We start from the raw sequence: 26,268 nt of genomic DNA on the forward strand, positions 1-26,268 counted from the left end.
GCTGGGGGAGTGAACAGATTGAGAGCAGCCCTACTGAGGAGGACTTGGAGGTTCTGTTGGATGAGAAATGAACTTGCAGCCCATTTCTAGTCTGTATCAAAAGTTGCATGGCTAGAAGGTTAAGGGAGGTTATTTGATTCTGTCCCTATACTCTGCATTGTGAGACCCCACCTAAAGTGCTGCACTGAGTTCTGGGGTCCCCGGTGCAAGAAGGACGTGAACTTATTGAACTGAGTCCAGAAGGAGGCCACCAAGATGATCAGAGAAATGGAGCCCTTCCACAAGGAAAGAAATTGTTCAGCCTGGAAAAGGGAAGGCTTTGCAGTGACCTAACTGAAGCCTTCCAGTACCTGAAGGGAACCTACAAGGAAGAGGAAGATAAATTATTTTTGACACCATGTAGTCACAGGGCAAGTGGGAATGGCTTCAGAGAGAGTAGGTACAGATTAGATATTAGGGAAAAATTCTTTTCTGTGGGGCTGGTTAGGCACTGGAATCCAGATCCCAGAGAAGCTGTGGATGCCCATTTCTGGAGGTGTTCACAGCCAGGTTGGAACCCTGAGAAAGCTGGCCTAGTGAAATGCATTCCTCTCCATGGCAGGGAGTTGGAACTAGGTCCCTTTAAGGGACATTTAAGACATTTAAGACATTTAAGGTCCCTTCCAACCCAAACCATTCTATGATTCTATGAAATACAGACTTTTTCTTTGTACAATGAATTATAGGACTAACATCAATGCCTGTTTTTTTTTAAGAGATATTCTAAAAATGTCTAATTAAAATAGGACAAAACAACCAGACAGCTGAATTTGTATACACAGTATATAAAAAAAATGAAATCCATTATCAGATAACTAAGTTCTCATATCTAAATATTTAAAAAATAATTTGGCATTGATTTTTGAGGAGGAAGTTCTGGGTGTTTGTTTGTTTGCTTGTTTTTAAAGTATCTGTCATTAAGTCATGTTGCAAAGAGAGTAATCATGAAATGTATCACTGTCTTCTAGTCTGAAACAATTTTTGGAGAAAAAAACAGCAGTTTCCTTCAAATGCACTATTTTTCTCATCCCATCTGACAAACTTCTTCATAGTTTCTTTTTAATGGTGTTTTGCCTAATTTCTTGCCATAGAAGTAAAGGAAATTTTATATGTTATTTCTAAAGAAAATATATTTGAGGAAACATGACATTCACCAAGGGAATTGAATGCATTTGAAATTCTCTCTAACTCCAACTCACATTCCAAAATGAATTTAGGATCAGGCCATTTGATTTTCCTAGGTATAATTCTTTTTCCTGTTGCTGTTACAGCAACTCTTCCCTTTGTAACCTAATGCATAGTTTAAATCTGGTTATTGAGACATAAAAGCACTTTATACTGTTGGGAAAAAATTTATGTTTACTGTATTTGAATAATATGGGAATTATCAGAAGCATTATAATAGAGTAAGTACCAGTCAGCCTACTTTCAACAAATCTGTTTCATGGCTCCACTAGTCCATATGAATGAATTATGAAGTGGTTAATTAATGACAAAAATTTTTTAGAGCAGAACTCTCTATCCAAAGTCATTCTTCTTCTCTCAGGTTTCTGGAGTTATAAATCTTGTATTTTGTTTAATATATTGCAACAAATTAAGTAAACACATTTCAAACTCTGGGGCTGAAAATAAAGTTCTCTTGTATTCCAGTTTTAGAACTGTCACCATAATTGCTAACCTATACTATAAGCAATTTCTCCTAATTTAAGAAATCCTATTTCAGGGACATAGAGTTATGTGCTATTGCCTATAAAATAAAAGTTTATGTATAAAAGGCATTTTGCTATAAGTATACAAAACTTCTGGATTTCGGTGGGCTATATTTTTTTGGTTGGGTTTTTAGGGTCTTTTTTATTTGGTTGGTTGGTTGGTTTGGTTTTACTTTTGATTTTGCTTTTTGCTTTCTTTGTTTTACATTTTGAGAGAGGACCATATCTGTTAAGATGCTGTGCTTTTCGTAGACAAAAGATGTTTATGAAAGACTTTAAGGCATGAATAGTCACAAAAGAACAAATATAGAAAAAGAGTAGAAATCTGATCCTATTATTTGCATAGAAAATGCAAATAATAATAATCCAAGTAAAAAGTTGATGTCAGTATATTCTTTGCAGCCATTCAGAAATTTTAAAGGGTTTTTAGCAAATTTAAAAGTTGTATTTTTCTGATATATTTGAATAATGCATCTTGTATAGGAGTAACTATAAAACATTTTCTGTTCTGCAGGTATTTTCAAAACCCAATTTCTACCAGTAATAGTTGTACAATGAAAATGTGGAAACTATAGATTTTGAAAACCTATGCAGGAAGCCAGGTGTTGTGATGGCAATAACACCAACCTGTTAGGAGGTGTTACTTTGTACTATGGCTGTGAGTTTCTTGATACAAGTTATGTAGTACATCATAGTGACACAATTAATTTAAATCCCTTATATATAATAGCATGTTCTTTATCAGAAACATATTTCCATTCACCTGCAAAGGTGAAGAAAAACACTTTGAACAAATGACTTTTGCCAAGTACTGGTATTATTCTTCCCCAAAAATTAGTAAAAACAGAAAAATCCAATGTTCATGATTTCTAGTACAATATCAGTATGGTATTGTCAGAGGGTTCAGATGTAACAGCAACCTGCTTATTTTTAAACAGTAAAAAGGCATTTTTATTCTTCCAAGATGTCATCCATATTACTATAGGAAATCAGAACTACGATCATGAATTCAACAAAAGAAACTAACTATAGTTGTTTATAGCATCAAAGCATGTTGAAAGCACAGAGCAAACAGACAAAGAAAAGTAAAGGATTTTTGCCTTTTTGGAATCTTGAATATCAAGTCAATTGTAAAGATATTATGTACAGATTTTTCATACAAGACTTCAGAAAAAGGTCAGACATGTCTTTATCTTTTTAACATATATTGTCAACTATTGGGTCACTCAACATTGCTATTCATGTTTACTGAAAGACTAGTGAAAATATGCAGTCATTTAGATTTGTTTTGAGTGGTTTATAAAACAGAAAAGTTGATTGAATTTATTATATATTTGCTAACGTAAAGAGAGAAGAATACACAATATTCTGCATTATAAAGTTTCATAATGGCATATGTTATTTAGAATTGTATTATAATATTTAAAAATCTAAAACAAAGTTTAACATCTTCAGTACACTGTGAGTAGTTTTCCTGCTTTTCTATTTTTGAATGCCTGCCTTTACTAAAGTGCTGCCTCAAACAGCAGCTTCAAATGAGCATGAGTCTAAATGATAAATCCTCCAAAGAAAGTCAATTTTCTCTCAGGATCTGACCAGGAAACAACAAAAAATTACATGTGGGAAAGTAACTGTACAATCTTGTTTACTAATTCTAACAGATGCAATGCTTTGAAGAATCAAAATAACAACACTGAGCATTATATATATCGTGAAAGTGAATTTGAATTCAAAATTGGAAAGATAAATGAAAAAAAATTACTCTGGATGCCTTGTCTTGAGAAACTTCATATTGTATTTCATAACTTGCATAAGGTACAACAGAATTTCTGTCTCTGGAAAGTTTATCAGTGTCCTAGATCACATGGTAATTAGTTTTACAGGTAAAGCCTAGTTACACAAAGATCAACTTTACTAATCTATAAAAAGAAATGCATTATAAAATACACTTCCAGCAGGTTCCTGGAAAACATCGATGATAACTTCCTGTACAAGGTAGTGAATGATCCCAAAAGCAGTTGTTTGCTGCTCAACCTCATACTAACAAATACAAAGACCTTGTTGGTGATGTGAGGGTTGGGTGCAGTCTTGGCTGTAGCAACCATGAGATTGTGCAGTTCACTACTGAATGAAGAGGTATCAGGACAGTGAGTAAAATTACAGCCATCGACTGCAGGAGAGCTAGCTTTAGCTTCTTTGGGGATCTTCTTGGAAGAGACCCAGAGGAACATGCCCTGCAGGGAAGAGGGCTCCAAGGGAGTTGGTTGAATTTCAAGGATCAGTTCCTCCAGGCACAAGAGTGATGCATGCCAATGAGAAAGAAATCAAGTGAAAAGGGCAAGAGACCTCCTTGGATGAATAAAAAACTCCTGTCATTATTCAAGAGTAATCAGGAAATACACAGGTGATGGAAGTGAGGTTAAGTCACTTGGAGTGAATATAGAGAGATGATCAAAGTAGAAATGAGACTAGAAAGGCCAAGGCACATCTAGAATTAAATGTGGCCAAGGATGTAAAGGATAACAAAACAGGCTTTTCAAATATATCAATTACAAAAGAAAAGTAAAAGAGAATATAGGCCCATTGGTAAATGGAGAGGAGACCCTAGTAACAGGATGTAAAGAAGGCAGAGTTATGGAATGCCTTCTTCGCATCAGTCTACACTGATGAGACCAGCTTCCAGGAATATCTGACCCAGGAGACCAGGGTAAATGAATGTTGGATGGAAAACTTCCTCTTGGTCATAGCAGATTGGGTTAGAGTCAGGAAAACATGATATCCACAATTCCAAGGGCCCTGATTGGATGAATCCACAAGTGCCGAGAGAGCTGTTGAACACCCTAGACAGGATGCTCATGACCATCTTTAAAAGGTCATGAAGATCAGGAGAGGTACCTGAGGAATGGAATACAGCAAATATCACCTTGGTCTTCCAAAAGGCCATGAAGGAGGAGCCAAGGAACTACTGCCTAACCTCAATCACTGGAAAGGTGATGGAGTGAGTGCCTCATTCTAGAGTCCATGACTACCACATGGAAGGCAAGAAGCTGATCAGGGGTTAGCATGGGTTCAGTAAAGACAGGTAATGTTTGAACAACCTCATTGTCTTTCATAATGAAACAAGTAACCAGATGAATGAGGAGAGAGCAGTGGATATTGTCTACCTCAACTTCAGCAAGGCTTTCGACACCGTCTCTCACAACATCCTCACAAGCAAACTCAGGAAGTGTGGATGAGGTGAGTGGACAGGGAGGTGGATTAAGAATGAACTGAATGGGAGGTCCCAGGGGGTTGTAATCAGTAGTGTAGGGTCTTGCTGGAGGCCTGTCACTGGTGGTGTCCCCGAGGTTCAATACTGATCCAGTATTTTTAACTTGTTCATCAATAACTTGAATACAAGTTATTGATGCAAGGGGCAGAGGTCTCCTCAGCAAGTTCACTGATGACACAGAGCTGGGAGCAGTGGCCGATACCCCAGAGGGCCATGCTGCCCTTCAGAAGGGCCTTGAGAGGGTGGAGAGGGGGGCAGAGAAGAGCTGTGAAATTCAGCAAAGGCAAATGCAGGGTTCTGCGCCTGGGGAAGAATAACCTGGGCACCACAACAGGCTGGGAGCTAATCTGCTGGGAATGAGCTTTGCAGACAAGGACTTGGATGTCCTCGTGGACAAAAAGCTGTCCATGAGCCATCACTGTGTCCTGATGGCCAAGAAGACCAGTGGTGTCCTGGGATGCATTAGGAAGAGCATTGCCAGCAGGAAGGTGATCCTGACCCTTTACTCAGGCCTGGTGAAGCACATCTGGAGTGCTGTGTCCAGTCCTGGTCTCCTCAGTGCAGGGGAGACATGAGAGATCCTGGTGAGGAGCCAGTGAATGATTAAGGGACTGGAGCATCTCTCTTACAAGGAAAGGCTGAGAGAGTTGGGCCTGCTCAGTCTCAAAGAGACAACTGAGAGGGGACCTTGTTGATGTCTGTAAGTATCTGAAGGGAGGGTGATAAGAGGCTCCAGACTGCTCAGTGGTGCCAAGCAATAGGACAAGAGGCAATGGGCAGAAAATCATGCACAGGAAATTCCACCTGAATATGAGGAAGAACTGCTTCACTTTGTGGGTGACCATGCATTGAAAGAGATTGCCCAGAAACTGTGGAGATTCCCTCACTGGGAGTACTGAAGAGCCGTCTGTATACAATCCTGTGAAAGGTACTGTAGAATGTCCCTGCCCAAGCAGGGAGTTTGGATCAAATGCCAAACTGTGGTTCTTTCCACTCTGACCCAGTCTGTGATTCTGTGATTATCAAACACATGAAAATTGATTAAAATTTTTCGACTTTTTTTAGAAGGATGCTGATTTTAGACATAGTTGCATGTAATTACTACTACTTTCAGACAACAAAAACTTTTTTTATATAAGAATTCTAATATTATGTAAATTTGAAAATTAAAACCAGAAGAATTTTTTTTTGGTTTTTTTTTGTTTTTTTGGGGGTTTTTTTGCCTTTTTTGTTTGTTTGTTTGTTTTTTGGTTTTTGGTTTGTTTGGTTTTTTGGGGTTTTTTTGGTTGGTTTTGCTTTTTTTTCCCTAAACGATATTGTTCTCTGCCAAGAACACATGGAGGTAAAATAGGTCTTTTGCTATGGAGTTTTGGCCAACTCCACCAAAAAAAAAAAAATCAGAGAAAGGTGTTCTCTATGAATTAATATTTAATCTTTAGGTATGCAGAATCCTAACCAGGCTATAAAATCTCTCAAAACTGTACAGGATCTTAAAATGCCTTTTGTGAAACAATTAATACTTTTTCTTTAAATAATCCTAACATACAGGAAAATTGGTGAATATATTAACTAATTTTTAAACTCATGATTATACAATATACATATGATATTTATAATGGAAGATTGATATATTTGTATATCAAAAGGTTGCACTAAAAATTTTCTTTAAAAAGTTCTGTTCTCTCAATAAACTGACTCACGATAAAAGTGCTACCAATATGTTAAAATTAGACCACAGATCCTGTGCTGCAAAATCCTGTACTACCTGGTTGTGAAAAGAAAATTATAGTTGCAAAGAAGCAACATTTTATTTTTTTATTCAGATTGTATTATTACACCTCTGTTTTCTAACTCTATATTGCCTTTTGTGACTCATCTACTATGGTTAGCACACAGATACTGAGAAACACTGATCTGTATTATATATTTCTTTGCACTACTATTTGCTCTTTGTTGCATATTTGGGAATACCAAGATACCAATATTTTCTTGGAAAGAAAAATACAGATTAAAAATTTTTTTCCTTTCATTTTACTGAAAATCATCTGTAATAGAATAGTATGAAGGAAGGAATCAAGTACTTTCAATAGATGCCTGACTAGTTCATGAAGATTTTTTTTATTCCAGTTTTCTATCTATACACAATGAAAGAACTCTAGAAGAATGAAATTACTTGAAGTACATATAATTTTGTGGACAAAAATATTTTCACTGGCAATGTATCTGTTCTCTATTGATTTCTTTTTGCAATTCTATTAGGTTGCTTTCTTAATCACTATTCCTTCATTAGAAATTACACCTAGCCTTATGTTATTATCAGTTTCAGTAAAAATATATTTATGAACAATATAGATTTTTATCAAAAAAGGAGGTTCTTTTTTCATAATTTTAAGGTTGATTATGTGGTTAAGTGAATTTTGTGCTGATGGTAAGTAGCTAAATGAACCAGAATTTTTTAGCCATAGCTACAGTATTGCCTGAGTGTGGGAGTCTTCACTTTTTTCCAGGACTCCTATCCATTTTAGCCACAGGACTCAAAACTGCTTATTGCCTTAAGGAGCAGTTGACTCTGCATAAATGTCTCATCTTTGACCTTTGTGTTGCGATTGTGAGATGTGAAATATTGTCAAAACACACAATTTTTTTGTAATGTAATTCTTTATCCTCAGCATTTGAACTCATTCTATCATCATATTCCAGCTAGCCAAATAACTATCAAATTAAAAATGTATGTTCAAACTGAACAAATCTAAATTGGCTTCAATAATATGGCCTAGAGGTTAAAGCTTGAATATACTCATTCTAGCTTGCCAAGCTATTGAACTGATAGTCAGTTTTAAGAATTTTATACTCATATATTATTATTAACAATATGAATTCCATCATAAAAGACTTAAAAAATAATTGCCTCCTTTAAGTCTATGATCAAAAAAAGTAATAGACTGCATCTTCTATGCCTGTACCTAGAGTTTTCATCTTTTTCATCAATCACAACAAATTTGTTCTAAATAATGAAGATGCATTGTCTCCTCTTGCATGTATTTTAATTACCATAAAAGTGCCGCAGACATATCTCTGTTCATCCAAATTTAAATGTGGAATCTGAGACACAATGAAGTCTGAGGGACATGCTTTGTATTTCTGCATTATCAAAATTTCACCCTTAAGGGGAATAATATTTTGACATTTTCAGGGCTGAAACTGTGCTCACCAACCAGAGCAAAACACATCACTGAATTTCTGTTTAAGAGAAATCAATATATAAAAGAAGCTACTTCTATTCAATTATCAGGAGGCATTTCTATGCTTGTGAAGTTTTGCTGAAGTACTTCCTAAAGAGATAGTTTGCACAATTTGGATTTTTTTTTCTTTCCATAACAACTGAAATGAAATGAATGGAAGTTAAAAGATTGTATATTACTGTATACCTATGCCACAAATACAGAATTCTTAAACTAACACAAATTTTAAACCACTGAGAGTATGTTGTAAATTTGGCAGAGTTTTTTTTTTCATTTTTAATTTCCCATTGTTTTTCCATTGCTATTAATTCCTTCAAGGAAATGTCTTAAATTTGATGAAGCTACATAATTTTAGGAAATTTTATTTATTCCAGATTTACAATCTTGAAGAAGTGGGAATCTAGCCACAGAAAATCAAGAATTCTTTAACTGTGAAATATAAATGTTAATAAATAGTTCACACTTATTTAAATAGAAACCCCTCAATCTGGTGCAAGAGACTGCAGAAATAAATTAAATTTGTATTTATTAGATTTTACTTTAAGAATGTGAATTTGTTCTAAGAATGTGTTTGTTAGTTTGGGTGAAATAATTATTGCATCTGAATTGCTTGTATTTTACAGTAGGAACAGCAACAAAAGGGAATAATTTTAGTACTTCCAATAAAAGTAATTTATATTTTAGCTAACAAAATGAGATAAGAGGATGACCAAATGGCATGATTTTAGATCACATTGTAATCTGTACCGCATTTTCAAAGGCAAGGAAAAAAAATCCTTGAAAAGGAAACTTAGTGTTAAAATGGAATTTCATTGTTGGTATTCATTCCAATAAATAGACCCTGCTTGTGTGACATCACTTCTTTTAGATAACAGTGTAGTCAGTGACATTATACTTCAACGATATGACAAAGTCAATCAAAGGACTGATAAGAACAAATAACTGCCTGGTTTAAAAGTAACAGACTATGGGCGAACTTCATAAATTAAAATAAGAAATATTTTTCGTGTTTACTTTGTAAATTGTCCATATATCAACAGCAAGAGAGCAGAGAATTAGAATCTATGCTGCATCAGTGGTCCTACCTCTGCAATTGATGTACAAACTGTAATGACCATTTCTATCTCTGTAGCATATGAAGTAACATCCAACTTCATTCTTCTTAGAATCTAGAGTTTCAAAAGTTTTTCTTGCACTCATTAAATTCTGGAACCGGAATGATTTTCATATAACAATTATATATAACTGAAGTTATAAATGGTTCTTGTACATGGTATCTAGCTTAGCAAAACCCACATGATGTTCCATTGAAAAATGAAGATTATTTTTTCCAGCACTCGAGCTCCAACAGTAGCACAAACTTTGACTGAAAGAAATAGAATGAGTGTGGTATATTAAGGCTGAGAGACATGGGGCACAATTGTCTAAAACATGACTCATAATCATTGGCCTTTCATTATTCAGAACTTTTTTAACACCTAGAAATAAGTAACAATTTTGTCTGTTTTTTCTATGCAGTATTTAAATTTAAAAATTTAAAATAATCCTATTTCAAACGAAAATTCCCAGTTAGACAGTATTATATAAGAGTTACTGGAGTGTTGCTAAGATCAACAGAAGCTATGATGTAATTTATTAGAGTTTTGTAAAAATTGCTCATCCGGCAACTTTGACAGGTTGCAGTGACCTCTTAAATCTACAAGTCTTCTTTGCAGTCAGAAAAACAAAAGCTTTTAGAGTTTTGTCATACTCATATTGGTGTAGATATGGAATATTCTGGAAGGAGTCTGACAAGTAGTTGATAAATAGATTACTGAAATTTGGAAACCTGACAATATCTAGCACTCCTGAGTGACTCATGCTCTACTGAACTAATTACAATAATCACCCAGATTTCCACATGTGTGGGAACCTAGGATTTCTGGAAAAGAAAAACTGAGCATGTAGGAATCAACTGCTCTGTTTATATGATATACAGTTGATCTGTAAATACAGAAATAATCTGACACCTCTGTTATTCAGACTTCCTATATATGAAGTAAATCACAGATTTACAGTTTTGGAAATTTGCCATGAGAGCCTGGAAGAAAAGTTTGTCAGATTGAAGGACATTGTTATAGAAGTTTAATCTGAAATGACAATTCAGCTGACCAAAGTAATAGATCTACACTAACTTACCGCCTCACCAGAATGTCCTCATAGCACAGTTAACGACTGGAGGATTAAAAGTGTAAGACTCTTCAAGATTTCCCTGAAATAGAAAATCAAACATGTTTTATTTGCTTTTCTACAGCAACACCAATAAATTCTGAAGGGTTCAAGAAAAATTAAATACACTGATAGTAAATAACTTCTGCAAACAGTAATCATTGAAAAGCAGCAAAACAAAGTAGAACTTCTAGAGTAACTGTGATGTGAAAGAATATAAATCATATTCATACACAATTATTTATATTGAAATTATCTGTACTTGATTGAAGTGGTTATGAAACAACTGTGTTCCAAACACATTATCTTAGTCATAAACACTTTCTTTCTTTGTCACTCTGCTAGACCAGCCCCTTCTCAATGTACTGTTTTGTGCAAAAATACTGTTTCACGACTGAACTTATGCTATTAGCTCTTTAACTACACCAAACATATCATCAAAACCAGCAGTACTTGCATCAACTTGGTAAATTACCTTAGGTATATGAAAACAGAACTGTAGCCTTTTCAATAGTAAAGTTATCTTTTCACATATCATAAACCTGTGACAACCTCTACCATATGTATATGCATTCAAGCACTCATTTAGCTTTTTCTCACTCGCAATCAAGCTTAAGAGGTGAACCTGTGAAAACACCATGATGTTCAACAAGGCCAAATGCAAGGTCCTGCATCCTGACTGGGGAAACCCAAACATAAGTACAGGCTGGGTGGAGAATGGATTGTGAGGAGAAAGATTTAGGGGTATTGGTTGATGAGAAGGAAAACGCAACCCAGTTATGTGCACTTGCAGCTCAGAAAGTCAGCTTCAGACTGGGTGACATCAAAAGTGGTGCCCCCAGAAGGTCAGTGGAGGTGATTGTCTCCCTCTACTCTGCTCTAGTAAGATCCCACCTGGAGTGCTGTACCGAGCAAATGAAAGATATGGACCTGTTGGAACAAGTCCTGAAGAAAGACACTAAGTTGACCACAGGACTGGACAATCTCTTCTATGAGGATGGGCTAGGAGAATTGGGGTTGCTCAGTCCAGAGGAAAAAGGCTTTGGGGAGAATTTGTAGCACCTTCTAGTATCTGAAGAAGGCTTTCAAGAGGCCTGGAAATGGACTTTCAACAATGGCATGTAGTAATAGGCTAAGCGGTAATGGCCATAAGTTTAAGGGGTATATATTTCGGTTAGATATTAGGAAGGAATATGTTGTCCAAAGAGGCTGTGGACTCCCCATCTATGAAAAGTAAAAGGCCAGGCTGGATAGGGCTGTGTACAACTGGTCTAGTGGAAGGAGAAACAGGCAGGGAATCTGAATCTAGAAGATCTTTAGGGTGCCTTCCAATCATAACCATTCAATGAATCTATGATTCTGTTATCTTTCCTTTGGGGTAAGGCTGGGAGAGGTAGAACTGTTCAGTCTGGAGGGAAGAAGGCTCAAGGGAAAACTCATCAACACATATAAACAACTGAAGGGAAGATGCAAAGATGGAGTCAGGCTGTTTTCTTTGGTGTCCAATGAGAGGACAAAAAGCAATGAGAAAAAGGAAAGACAGAAAGAGCTGTATGACTATCAGAAAACAGCTTTTTTTACTGTAACTAAGTACTGAAGCAGTTTGCCAAGAAATTACTGTGGAATATTCATCTTGGAAATACCAAAAAGCCATGCGGACATGGTCATAGGCAACCTGATTTCAGTAGTTCTGCTTGAGCAGGGAGGCGGGCCCCAATCCAACCTTGGTACTCTGTGATACTGAAATATTTTTCACACAGCACTCATGAGTTTGTGTTTTACGTGCTCACTCAGCAGTCTGGGATTGATAACCACCTTCCACTGTTTTATATATCTCAGTCATGTCATTCAGAAATCACAATATTCCTAAATCATTTAGGAGAGAATAAAAGTAAATACCAATAAATGACCACCAATGATCAAGAATGTTTCATCCTAAAAACTCTCTTCCCTGAAATATTCTATTTTTGTCATAATACAGTAACAGTTTCAGTGGTTTTGTTGTTTTGTTTTGTTTTTTTAATTCACTGCATATGCAACATGAAGACAATTGTTGAAAAATAGGCAGGTAGAAAACTTTTGTTATAAGCAAAGATTAAGTAGTATAAAATACAAGGGGAACATATGTTTGGAGCATTTATTTAATATGATCTAGCAGGGATTTCAAACGTGGTGAAACATGGTTGTATAGGACAATCTTTAGGTATGGTTGTATAGGACAATGGACTGAATTAATCATTTTGATGTCAGAAGCATTTCACTATCTGCTTTATTTTCCATAGTCAGATCAGAAGCAGAGTGAATAGAAACACACAAATAGTAATGTTGTCAGTGCTGAAGGCTTAATGACATGGTTCAAATTACTACTTTAAATATATATGCTGTTACATTGTAACATTGCCATGTTTATGGCAGAGATTTATTAGGCTGATACTAACACTAGTTAGTATTTCCTTTTTGTCAGTAAAGCATCAATTGTTATTTTTTCTTTACCTAAGTTTCTTAACTAATCGTCACATCACAGGAATGCTGATTAAGCAATTTGAACTCATAAAATATGTCCTGAAAACTGGTGCACTATGCATTGCTCCTTTTTCATAAAAATGTATTCAAATATAAGATTCTTCCATTCTTTTATCAGTTCCCTTTGTTACTCTATACTATACATTTTAGTTGCCTGTATTAAATTTGTTTGGTCCAATTATGTGGTCTTTAATCACTTGAAAATTATGAACCTGTTCTGTTCACTGAAAGACTATTTTCGCATTCAGCACTTTCCCTTTCTGTTAATAGTACTATTTTTCATCAACTTTTGCTCAGAAAAAGGAGAAATTCCAACCACAAAACATAAAAATAATGCTAAATAAATTCTTAATGTTCTAATTTGTTAAGCACAGTTTATATAGATTAATTTATGGCCATTTTCTTGAAGAATAAAAAATCCATTCTGTGTACATTTAAAAGAAAGACAAAGAACTATTTCAGAGTTGTAGTAGAGGGACAGAAGTTGAGTAAGACTAACCTTTTCCTATATTTAGAGGCATGCATACCTTTCACTTCCCTCTTCCCCTGCACTGTTTTTCTCTACCTACCATTCCATGGCTCTTTTCTACTTTTACTCAATTTCTTTTGATACTTTCACAGTTAGGCCTCATTCAGTTTTTGTCTCAGTATCAAAGATATCAGTGTATCAGCATAGCTTTGAGCTTAAATCATAGATGATTAAACTGCAAAAACTGACAAAATCAATAGCACATCTGAATATCATAGGGAGGTTAGCTCTGGAAACTCATCTATTTGATTTTCTAAACTTGCCGAAACAGAAAAATCTCTATCACCAGCTACTGTTTATTTAAAAGATAGAAAAAAACTAAGAGGATTGTGGGTTACATTGCTAAAAATATCAAGGGAAAAATGTTGCTATATAGCCCCACAGGATCAATAGGCTTGTTCCTGCTTAAAAATAAAATAACTTATAAAATTACTGGTTTTATTTTTTTACAAAAATACTCCTTCCCTTAAAAAATCTTTTGTGTCTCCAGAGTCTTTATTCGCTGTATTTAAATATAAAATATGAGAAAGCAAATGTCACAGTTCCCAAACTTTGCTTCTAAGTCTGTGTCACACAATGCTAAAAGCTCTTGAGGGAAAAGATGTGGTCTCTGCTGAGTGGCTGTCAGTGGACTTTGGGGGCAGACATTGCTTTTAGACTCTGTATGACCATAGCCAGGCCTCTCTCAGGTTTGTCACTGGTAAATTGAGTTGGCAGTCTTCTGCTATGTCACTGACATGCCATGCAAATAAGTAAGTTCATTGAAGAATACTGTGAAAGCATGTGAACCTAAGGGAATGAAGGTAAAGTCATTTAAATTTGACCTAATTAAGGTTAATTCTCTCGTGGTTGTCCTTTAATCTTCTTCTTAATCACTCTACTATTGAAATAATGAAAATGGGTATTCACTGTATTCCACACCTTAGGCAGGCAAAACAGCAGTTAACATGGAACAGAGAATGTCTTCATCGCTTCATGCTTTTCTGCCCTGTCCACTGTTTCTCCCTTGACAGAGTCCATGAGTCTAAAGAATTCAGCACTGTTACTTAGGAAAAAAGATTTTCATTTTCTGCAAGTTTACCTTTTTGATGGCACTCTGATAAATGTTACACCTGGACAGGGAAAGGGGCAGAAGCATATGAATTGGTACTTTTTGTGGTAACTAGATAGTAACTTGTTTTTTTCAAAAGAAAAACATCTCTCAGGCACCTGAAGGTCATGGTAAGGGACAGACAAAGCTCTTTAACAGCTGAAAAGCCTGTCATGAAAATGACATAGTAGTCAAGCCCTTATTTTTATTTTTTTAAGGGAAACAGTCTGGTTGTATACGTGGATATGGCACAGAATAGAAAATGAGGTCCTATATGGACTCATGACCAAGAAGTCACTTTTGTGCTCTGGAAAGGAAAGAAACACCTACACCCAGATTAAAAAAATTGAGAGAAGAGAAGGAATAAAATAAATTACTTATAATTAACTCGATGCAAACAACAGTCACACTGGGATAACCTAGTTCTGAGTAACATCATTTAGATGCTGGGAATTTCGACCAATTTAACACTGTCTGTAACATTAGTTAGCTTCAGATTGAGATTATAAAAAGTGTGTAGAAAATCATTAAAGATGGAAGCACTGAAAAAATAGAATATCAGGTTTATTATAAGCAGGAAAGGTGAGCCAGAAGTTGAATTTCTACAAGCTGGAGATACTTAGTCTGATGTAATATCAGAGAGTAGACTCCATGCTTCTATCATTTTACTAAAAATGTTTAAAAGGATGAAAGACTGCATCAAACGTTGGTATATACCTTAAATTCTCCTTTCATAGTAATTTATTTTCCCCCACAGAATTGGAAGTTATTTATATTTAGGATTTTTTGGTTTTGACAAAGAGATTATACTGATAACAAAAATTGTTGTCTTATTAAGAGCAATTTTCCCCTCGCTGATACAATAACTGCCATCAACATCTGACAGTCATTTTCAGGATGTGTGAGTACATTCTGTTTACTGTCATCCTTGCAAATATGAAGTGTGAAAAATATGTATTTCTCAAATAAAGTTTAGAGTAAAATATTCCTTATTTAACCATTTGCTTTCAATCAAGAAAAACATCAAGAGATGTGTCTTTGGCTCTAAGCAGCAACATGAAAGAGGAGGAAAATATAAATCTCTCAAATTAAAACATCAAAGTGTGAAGAATGATATCAAAATCTGGATTTTCAAAATTCAGAAAATCTGGTACCTAATTTAGTTCAATTAGTTTCCTTATAGAACAAAACTGCAAAGTTTTCAAAAAACTAGATAAACCAGGAGAAACGAATACTGGTCTAAGAAAGCCAGAGTAATTCCCACTTCTACAGGTAGCAGTATACATGAAGTATAATGAAAGAAGCTGATTAAGAATTTTGTATGTGATGTATTTTATGAGACTGAAAGATATTTTGCCATTAAATGTTTTCTCAATATTTTCCTGATCCCTCAATCATGATTAATCCTGGCCATTCAATATCACCTGTGTATATAGTCCAGAAAGACAATAGCAGGTGATGGAGCTAAGAGAGGCCTATTAGGACCTCTCACTTGCCTAACCTTGTTTTCACAAACAGACTGAAACACAGTCTCCCTCTTAACAGTACAACACAAGTAGGAAGTCTTCCAGGAATGATTTTACAGCCAAGTAAATCAGTGTTTCTTCTCCTGTAAAGTCATCCTCGATAGTATTTTCATTGCTATTAAGAGGTAGCATGATGAAGAATAATATCAAGAAACATGGTAGTGCCCCAGTGGGAATGTAGTAGGAAGCAAAATAGAGGGGTTTCAGGCTGCTGTTTAGAAGAGATTTAAGCTCTAGTAAACAGGACCCTGCAGAGAGATAAAGGGAAAATGTGTTTAACACTTTTTCACCTATTAGAATACCATCAGTGCTGTTTTATCTTGCATTTCACAAAGTTTGACAATTTCTATTCCAGTGCTGCAGCAAACCCAACCAGTAAAAGAGCTTCCAAATCATAAGAAAAAAAATTAGTACGGCAGATCTCCTCTAAGAAAATATCTGCCAGTAATAATAATGTAAACACTAGCATTTGCTCCTCATGAGACAGAAGTTCCTGTCAGACTTATCACAGGCTAAGATGAAAGCAGCTGCAATGGCCAAACAAGGGCTTGGGGAGCCCTTAAGGCCTGGCTTGTCACAGGGTCTGCTTCTGCCTGGTTCCACTGATGTGCGGCCAGGGCTCCCCCCAGGTCCCAGTGCCCACACCTGTCCTGCCCATTCCCTCATATCACTTCTGCAGAGCAGTGTGGCTTCCCCACCACCACTGCAGCTCTTTCCCCTGCTAAGGAAATGCGCACCACAGGTGCACTGTATCAGGCCTGGTGTATCCACAGCTCCCACATTGTCCTCCCAGGGTGCCCTCACCTTCCTAAGCCCCTACCTGTGTGTGAGGCCATGTCCTAAGGCCAAGCCATGGCTCCACAGCTGTGCAAGAGGCTGCCTTGCAGCCCACCCAGCTGGGAGCCATGGGTCAGCACTCACAGCAGGGCTGGAAGCCACAGTCAGGCACTATGAGGCCCTGCCCCAGGACGTGCCTGCCGCTGTGATTCCCCTCAAGCCAGCCACAGTGGCGCCTGACCAAGAGCCTGGGGCTGTGACCACAGCTGCAGCTGAGCTGGTCATCTGCCCCATTTTCCTCCCACTAGGAAACTCTGGGCTGACCCATGTCCCTCCACCTCCCTGCTGCCTCCAGGACCTTCTCTTCCCCCTGTGCTTCACCTTAATTCTATAATCTGGCCCTGGTGTGACTTTGTCATAGGCCCCTGCTCCTGCCCTGGTTCTAGGTCCCACCAAAAAACAGAAAAAAATTAATTTAGAAGTGCTGCTTTTCTTTTGTAGATGTGGAACAAGTATGTCTTTTTTGCCAAAATTTAACTTGCTAGACCCTTTGAAAAAATTTGAATTTTCCAATGTATTAAAAGTTTAATCATGGTCTTGCTTCTGCAGTAAGAAATTAATCCAAGGTGTTTTTATTTGGTTGTTTTGTTTTGGGGGTTTGTTTGTTTGTTTGTTTGTTTGTTTGTTTGAAAATTATTGCATAATGATCTGGGGGCATTGACATCAACTAGTCTCTTAATTGTTCTATTATTAAAGCACTATCAAATAAATTCTCTTTTTCTCTTTTTCACAAAGCCTCAAGATTAATTTATTTTCTAGTCAGTAAACTTTATGAGGTGAAAACTGATGACAAACATTTTCTCAGAGTTCTAGGCATAGAAGACATCACAGGTAAAATAACTATCTTTTATGAGATAACTTGTGCCTTGGAGAAACTGTGGTAGGGACAATGCTGTATTTGAAATGCAGCTAAAAGCTATTCTTTTATGAAACCCACCAATCTTCTTGGTATAATTAGGAATTTTGTAAATAAGATTAATTCTAAAATTTCCTTCTGTTACTGTCCTTACTTTTTTATCCATTTAAAAATATTTTGTTTCTGTGGCTATTTTTGTTTTCAATGGTTTTTATTTAAAATGTCCTCTGTTGTTTTCTTTCCTTGATATATCTAATGAATACAAATAGTACTCAACAGCATTTGGCATTTATGAAAATGGCATATTATCACACAGAAACTGTTCAGCAATGCCTATAAATAACAAGGAAAATCTGCCACTAATGGGTCAACTTGTATATCACCCAAAATCTACAAGACAGGTATTGGTTAAATGAATTCACAAAAAGATAAAAATTAATTGTGGGTGGAGAGAAACCACAAAAAAACCTTGGAAATTCTGCCATTATTTCTTCTGGTCATATACCAAGAAGAAGTCAAAAAATATATCCTGGAACAGGACTGCAGGAAATTTTTCACTTTTGTGCATTTCTACCTTTTGTTGCTGCTGTTACTTTTGATTCTGGTTTTTGGGGTTTTTTTCTTCTTTCTTTTTCTATTGTCTAAATAAAACATCTGATATACTATGGAAAATTTCAAATTAGTACATATCAGAAAGTTATGTTTTGTAGGAAAAAAAATTATATATTTATTAAATGCACTACAGGTATAGAGTGCACTTTTCAAAAATCTAAATATATGAATAGAATTCCCCACTGCAAAAATTCTTGATGAACGTTTGAAAATTGAGAACCATATTTTAAGTCCGTAAAGTGGTTGTGTGGTCCAGTACTGTCTGAGTGAAGCCAAAGTTACCAATACAGGTTGGCAAATAAAAGCCAAAATGTTATTTTACCCATTCTTCTCTTCTGACATAATCATACATTTGTATCCTATCCCTCTAACCCTTTTTAAATATAAAAGATTTCTATAGACAATTGATACAGGTGATCTTACACCACAAATGATAGCAGCCTGGGGTTACAAGGAAAAGGACAAAGAGTCCTCCAAAGTCATCTGAATCTATTTGGCAAGAAAAGAACAATTTTCTTTATGGAAATTTAAAAAAAAGGGAAAGGGAAAAGGGAAAGAAAAGAACAAAAAAGAAAAAAAAAGAAGAGAAGAGAAAAAAGAAAAGAAAAGAAAAGAAAAGAAAAAAGAAAAGAAAAGAAAAGAAAAGAAAAGAAAAGAAAAGAAAAGAAAAGAAAAGAAAAGAAAAGAAAAGAAAAGAAAAGAAAAGAAAAGAAAAGAAAAGAAAAGAAAAGAAAAGAAAAGAAAAGAAAAGAAAAGAAAAAAGAAAAGAAAAGACGAGACCCCAACAACTAAACACTAATGTTTAGGTTACAAAGTCAGAAAAGCTTATTCAATGGTTACCAGTGTAACCCTTCCCCTGCTATATCCATTCGACATGCAACATAGCTAAGAAATTGTCAGCAGGTAACTTAAAGCTATTTAGCTTTACTTTTACACAAATTCATGTTTTCTAATTGAAGTCCTTTCATAACATTTGGTTCGAAAAACACCCTTTTTAAGCTAAACAAAACCAAATTTGTGGAGCAAATTAAATGTTTTGTAGTATTATCTTGAAATATGGATTACAGTTGCATTGTTTTAAAGTAAGCAAAATATTTTTTATCTCTCATATTTGTCAAAAGAACAGAATTTGATGGGATTCTTTTAGACTTCTGCATAATTTCCAGCTTTAGCTTTACTTACAAGTCCTTTAAATATCAAATAACAAGAGAGCTGATGGCAGTGGAAGAATTACATAATATAATCTTTGGACTACGTATGTATTTTTGATCATTTTTATGTATAAGCATAGTATAATTGTAATCAGCTACATCTGAATCCTAGAGTGGCTTATTCATGTATTAAGGTACAATTAAACAAGAAGCTCCACAAAAGAGGGATTATTTGTGTGATCGAGTTAAGTCTAGGCATAGCTGAATAAACTGTTGGATAGTGCCACAGGCAGTTGCTGTCTCGGTAGTCCATGGGGTTTTTTTCAGCAGAAGAAAAGAATCACGTTAACACTCCTTTTTATAGACCGATTTAAATTAAAATCAGTTAACTATTTATAGGAAGCTGCAGCATACACTTTATTAGATTACTTTTAAATATTCTATTTGACAGTATCCCTTGAACAGGAAGACATTATGATCTTCTGTACATAGAGAATAATGTCTGAGCTAGACTGGTCTTTAGGGAGGCTGTGTATATCCTGTCCAATACCACTTACACTACCAATGTGCCAAGTAAGAAGAATGACTATGAATAACAAGTCCACTACAAGGAAATCCAAGGAAATGTGTCTCAGTAAAAGCCCGAACAGCTTCAGATTCTTGCAGCTGTTTAAGCAAGTTCAGCTTAAGTTTAGTTTAAGCAGTGCATCCTGTCACCTAAATAAAAATTTAACTACAGCTTTTGTCCACCTTCCTTTATCTAAATTGTCAATATAGTAAAATAATTGTAATCTAATATATACCTCCTGGCTTGGTTGGTTTCAGACAACTTAGTGACACCAGTTGTGTTTGGTCATCTTGAAAATTAAAACTGGGGAAGAATAGTCTACGTAAGCAATTCAGCCATCAGCTGGGAAAAAAAAAAGAATTTCTTCTCTGAGTTTGTGCTTAATATGCATGTTTAGAGTCGGAATTGGGGTAGGTGGAGAGTTGCTGCCATCTGCTGGAAGGATTTCTTTCCTGACTTTAAATAAAATTGGAGGGCTTTTTTAAGAATAAAGATATCTCCATTGATGAAATTTAGGTGCTTAACACCTGTGTAGCCATCTAAATTATCATTATTCTAATGGTGTTAAGAGTGTAAAATTATAAAAATGTGGACCTAAATCTCTTTGCAATTCAAGGTCTGAAAGAAGGACTTTTTAATTAAGACATATTCTTAAATATGAACTAGAGAGCATAAATCCTTTCAAAATAGGGACAATAGAATATGCAAAAAGAATAGGAAATTAAAATCAAAGAGGCTTTTGCAGACAATCATTTGTTTAATTTTATAGTATAAATATCAGTGCTACTGTTTTATTCGTTATGATATGTAAAAATGCTGGTCTAAAATACTGATGCTATGGATAGGTAGCAGGAACCTCACAGTGAATACCCAGATTTCTCTAAGAGTTGGCAGGTTCAGAAACCAAAAAACAAATATATAAAAACAAAATCAAAACTAAACAGTAATTATAAATAACAGTAATAACAGTAAATAACAGTAATTAAATAACAGTAATTAAATAACAGTAACAGTTAGTTTTGTCCACTTGCCAGGACACTGCACTTTAGGTCCCAACACACACAGAGTAGTTAGCACTGCAAAGAAGTTTGATGCTGAATGTTAGAATAAGCAGTACTAGGTACCTTACAGAGCCCTGGGCATTTTTTAAGAGCTTTTCTGTCTTCATTCTCAGTTCTGTTTCATCTATGTATAGTCCCAAATTCAGTCAACACTCGGTATTTCTTCCCAGCTAAATGCCTGTAAATGTTAATTTTATATCTGCCTGGTGAGGATTTCATGACAGCCAAGTTAGATGTTGAATGATTTAGACAGATTTGTGATTTAGACATGAGTACATAGCCTCACAGATTTGCAAGTTTTAGCCAAAATACATACAGACATTCATATTCCTAAAAAAAAAAAAATCCTGTGTAATCTCTTTGAGGCTGGGAAGAAATTGCATGGTAAAATGGAATGGAAATGAGACCTAGAATGAGGAAATCAAGCCAGTTGAACCACTTAGAATAATATAAATACACAGTGGAGGAGTATGGTGAGAGGAATTATGATCATGTAGTGAAATGATAGATTGATATCAGGCTATCATGCCTGAAGTATTTGCTGTCCCAAGAAAGCTTACATCAAATTATATTGTAATTTAAACTGCATGGTAAATCATTTATTTCCTGCTAGTCTGAGGTTTACATTTCATGTCTTTTACAGCTCATTACTGGTACTAAGTTACAAATACCAGCTGTTAAATACAGCCCACTGGATTTCAATCTAAGGATTATTTACAGTGCCCTACTGTTAACTTTGTCTTTAGGTCCAGTGTTCATTACCTTGATTCTGAGAGCATAAATGTGGCCAACAGATTAAATGTACTGGAAGATAATTTTTTAAATGTACTCACAGAGGCACTCCTCCACCCATTTTATCAATTTATTCTGATGAGCAAGAGCAGTAGATTTTCCATCTTCACAAGCTAGGTTTTGGAAAGTAGGAAATTTGCAGGCATACTTCCTTATGATTGGCACCTTCCCACGTACTTATTGTATTACACCATATTCTCAGGCCTCTACTGGTCCACACTAGGTTTTCTAGGAGTTATTTGGATAATTGCAGAGAAAAGCATTTCTCAAGGAATGGGGTACATCTTAATGGGAAATGTAGGACAATATTGAGCAAGGGATATCCCAGCTACCGGAAGCAACGACACCAGTGTCAGTGTGATAGTATACTTGGGCTAGCTAGAGAGAAAGACATGAAAAGCAGATATAGGAAGATGCATAAGAAATGAGGAAAGGAGACCTCTGAGTAATCACTGTGATTAAAATTCCTACATTCAGGTTATGTTACTAACCTTAATTGTAACTATATATTTTCTGAAGTCTAGAAGACTTACAGAAAGATTAAATGTCAGAGGCACACTCAGTTTCAAGGTAAACCTCGAAACTGAGTGTGCCTCTGACATTTAATAGACAAATGTTATGCAAATATTTTGTCTAGAAATGTCAAGAAGATCGAGAGGTTTTGAACAATATCTTTGTGTATTTTTTTTGTAATGATGCAGTGAATCTGAGACACACTTTTGCAAGAAATTGAAAAACTACTCAGTCTGGACAAAGTAGTTCCTTCTAAATACATGTAAAAAAATTTGTGAGGCAGGTTCAATCTCCTACAGCATAAAAAAAAAAAAAAAAAACAAACACAAAACTTGTCTCTTTGTAAAAAACCTTTGTATTTAGTTGAAAGTATGCACTCCTATCAGAAGACATGCATGAATTAGAAAAACAGAAACACTCAGGCTTTCTATACCCTCTGGTCTTAGCCATCTTAATTTAATACTGTTTAAGAGAAAAGGCAAACTTGCAGCCTTGCTAAAAGCCACTAGTCTGTGCTGTTGTATAAGAAATCTTTATTAAGTCAATTCCTTACAAATACCATTCTAATAATTTCCATAAGCATGTTTTGTGCCATTAGTTGATACCTATAAACAGTTTGGAAGAGTTTTAGCTTTTACTGTCCCCTATCTTATATATCATGAAAATATTGAATTAGAAAATATATTATATTGAAGCATCACATTTGTTTTATTTCCATTTTGGTATTTTACTAGAAGGTTTATATATATATATATCAGACCAACAGGTTAATCTTCAAGCTAGGAACTCTAACAATTCAAATGTGCAATTGGAAGGCTGCTTAATGATTAATCTAAGGCTTCAAATGGGTGTTAATGCTATGAAAATTTTCTTCCATTGTACTGATAGTTTAAGGGGCAGAAGAAGAAAAGCTCATCCCAAAGGTAAAAATATTATTGATACCCTTACTGTACTAACACACAAGTAATAGCTTTTTCCTTATATTTTGTTTCTATTCACAAACTGAAAAATGATTCTTGCTACATTTTAGCAACAGATTCTTAATGGAGATTATATACTATTTTTGTTAATGTGACATTTTTCTTTAGTCTTTCCTTTTATTCTTAAGGACTTATATTAACTGTATTATAAAATAAGGCACCATAAAAATATAAATGTGAAATAAATATCCTTCTTTCTGAATAAAAACATGAATTTTATATTCTACTATAAGGTAACTTCTTTGCTGATGACAACTGTAAGCAACTTCACAGAAAGGACAGCCTTCACCATTTCCTTTATTATCTCTGCAAATAATATGTTTACCAGCATAATCCTTCCATGTCTACAATATTTACACTCTATAACTATTTCCATTTCCTGTGTAAGTTACTCTGTCTGTGAAAAATTCTAAGAGTATAATTGAGGCATTTTTTATATAATTTTAGTTTTTAAAAACCAAAAGTATCTATAACTTTTAAGATATTAATCTTGGAAAATATGTGTGCTCATCAGATGTTTGTAATTTAAGCAGGAAAATTAGACCTTTTTGTCAAATCATCATTTTGATTCCTTGTCAAAAGAAAATATCACCAGAAGTCTACAATTCTGGACTGTCTATCCAGTTAAAGAATAAATACACTGTGCAATTCTCTTTTGTTCTTTTTCAGGACTACTGTCCTTCCTGTCATACAGATCCTTTACTTTGGAAATTTAATAAGCTCAAATTATAGGCAAGAAATCTAAAGTATTTGAGGCAATCAGCAGATCAAATATTCATGAAAGTGGGTAATTCAATTAAATATATCCATGGACAGTTTGTTTCCATGGTTGTTTTAATACCCATACATTGCTGAATGTGACATGAGAAGTGTTTAACCATTTCACAGCAGAAATCTGATTTTGAGTGTCAGTCTAAACTTAAGCTGCACATAATTTGTATACCATCAGTTATTTAGCAGCCTTATTCAAATACTACACATAAGGAAGTGTATTTCCATTCCAAAAAATCTGAAATTAAACAATGCATGAATTTTTCTATGTCCTTATTTCAACATGATTATTATAGTTACCATTCACAGGACTAAATTTGAAACATACTTATCATTAAAAAAGAAAAAAAATTAATTACAGGTTTTAAAGTTCTGATTTATTCAGAGACTCTCATAGAACAGTCAAAAGCACAAATCCCAGTCTATCTCTTTTCCTGATTCAATTTTATGGCAGGAACTCTCACAGTCTGTATATAATCCAGTTCCAACATCAGGCAGAAATGACAGTCCATGGGGAACTTTAACTACACAAGAGTCATTAACCTTAAATATGTCATGCTGGAAATATTCTCTATCTACTTTGAATTCATATATATCTATGCTCTAGTCTCACCCTTGTGAAAGACTCCACTCCCAGGTTTGCAAGGCAGGATTCACACTCCTTCCAGCCTAAAAATTCTATTGAAATAAATTGATTTTCTGAACCATAACCTAGCCTATGATCTGACCACAAGTGTGTTAGTGCAACTTTTGAGTATATTTCATTATTTTATAATGAATTTTCTAAAAAAATATTTTCATAATTCAATAGTTAAAATTACAAATTGCAGCTATTAGAAAGTATTTGCTCTAGGTAAACTACTTTGCTAATTTTTTCAAGACTTAGTTGCAAGTGTGACAGGACATAAACACGCTATTGTAGCTTACTATGAGGAAAGGCAAGTCAGCCACTGGAGTGGATCTGAAGTGAAGCAAAACAGTAAAAGGAAAAGTTTTGGGTCAGGTAGGAAGAACACCAGGTCTTTACACTATATTATTTGAAAGCTAAAAAACAATTGTTGCCTTGGTTCAAGCATTCTGATTTGCTCAATCTCAAAATTAAACATTAGTGAGTTTAGTCCTGGGGGGAGTAATTTTGCCTTCACTTTCATGTTCATGTGTTCATTGCTTTATAGGAATATGAACTCTCAGATTATGGAAGCACATACCCACCTGGAGCTCCTGGAGGATCCCATGCTGGAGCAGGTGGTTGTGCCCAAATGTACCTCATAAGAAGCCTGTACTGAAGCAGGCTCTGGGCAGGACAATAACCATATGGAGAGTGGAGCCCACACTGGAGCAGTTTGCTGGCAGGACTTGTGACCCTGTGGGGGTCTCACACTGGAGCAGCCTGTTCCTGAAGGACTGACCAAAAGGGAAGGGATCCATGCTAGAGCAGTTAATGAATAACTGGAGACTGTGGGGAGGACTGATATCCAGAAATTTCATTAGGGACTGTGTCCTGTGGGAGGCAGCCCGCATTGGTGTAGATAAGAGTGTGAGGAGGAAGGAATGGCAGAGACAAGGTGTGATGAACTTGCAGTAGCTCCCACTTCCTGTCCCTCTGTACCACATAGGAGGAGGAGGTAGAGAATTTAGAAATTTAGTTGGACCCAGGAAGAAGGGAGGGAAGATTTGGAGTTATTTCTCATTGCTGTATTCTGATTTTATTGAAAATAAAATAAATTAATTTCCCCAAGGTCAACTGCATTTTGACTGTGATGATAATCAGTGAGTGATCTCTCCCTGCCCTCATCTCAATCCATAAGGATTTTGTGGTATTTTCTCTCCCATGTACAACTGAAGAGGGGAGGGACAGAGGAGCTTTGGTGAGCACCTCTCATCCATCCAGGTTCAACACGCAATATATACAACCACTCTTTTGAAAGGATATTAGTTTTTGAAGGGTTTAAATACTAGAGCTTTAATGTCTGTAAACTTGACAGGTGTG

At 35.4% G+C, this 26,268-nt stretch overlaps 1 protein-coding gene across 7 annotated transcripts in view; it reads right to left on the minus strand.

Moving 5' to 3' along the window:
- PTPRD (protein tyrosine phosphatase receptor type D) overlaps window positions 1-26,268 on the minus strand; it is a 1,172,279-nt gene that overhangs the window by 917,046 nt on the left and 228,965 nt on the right. For all 7 annotated transcript variants that reach the window (XM_054517855.1, XM_036402900.2, XM_036402899.2 and 4 more), the window contains exon 3: window positions 10,440-10,512. The gene's annotated coding sequence lies outside the window, so the exon portion shown is untranslated. The remainder of the gene's footprint in view (window positions 1-10,439; window positions 10,513-26,268) is intronic.

The sequence above is a fragment of the Molothrus ater genome, chromosome Z, assembly GCF_012460135.2.
Source record: "Molothrus ater isolate BHLD 08-10-18 breed brown headed cowbird chromosome Z, BPBGC_Mater_1.1, whole genome shotgun sequence".
NCBI lineage: Eukaryota > Metazoa > Chordata > Aves > Passeriformes > Icteridae > Molothrus > Molothrus ater.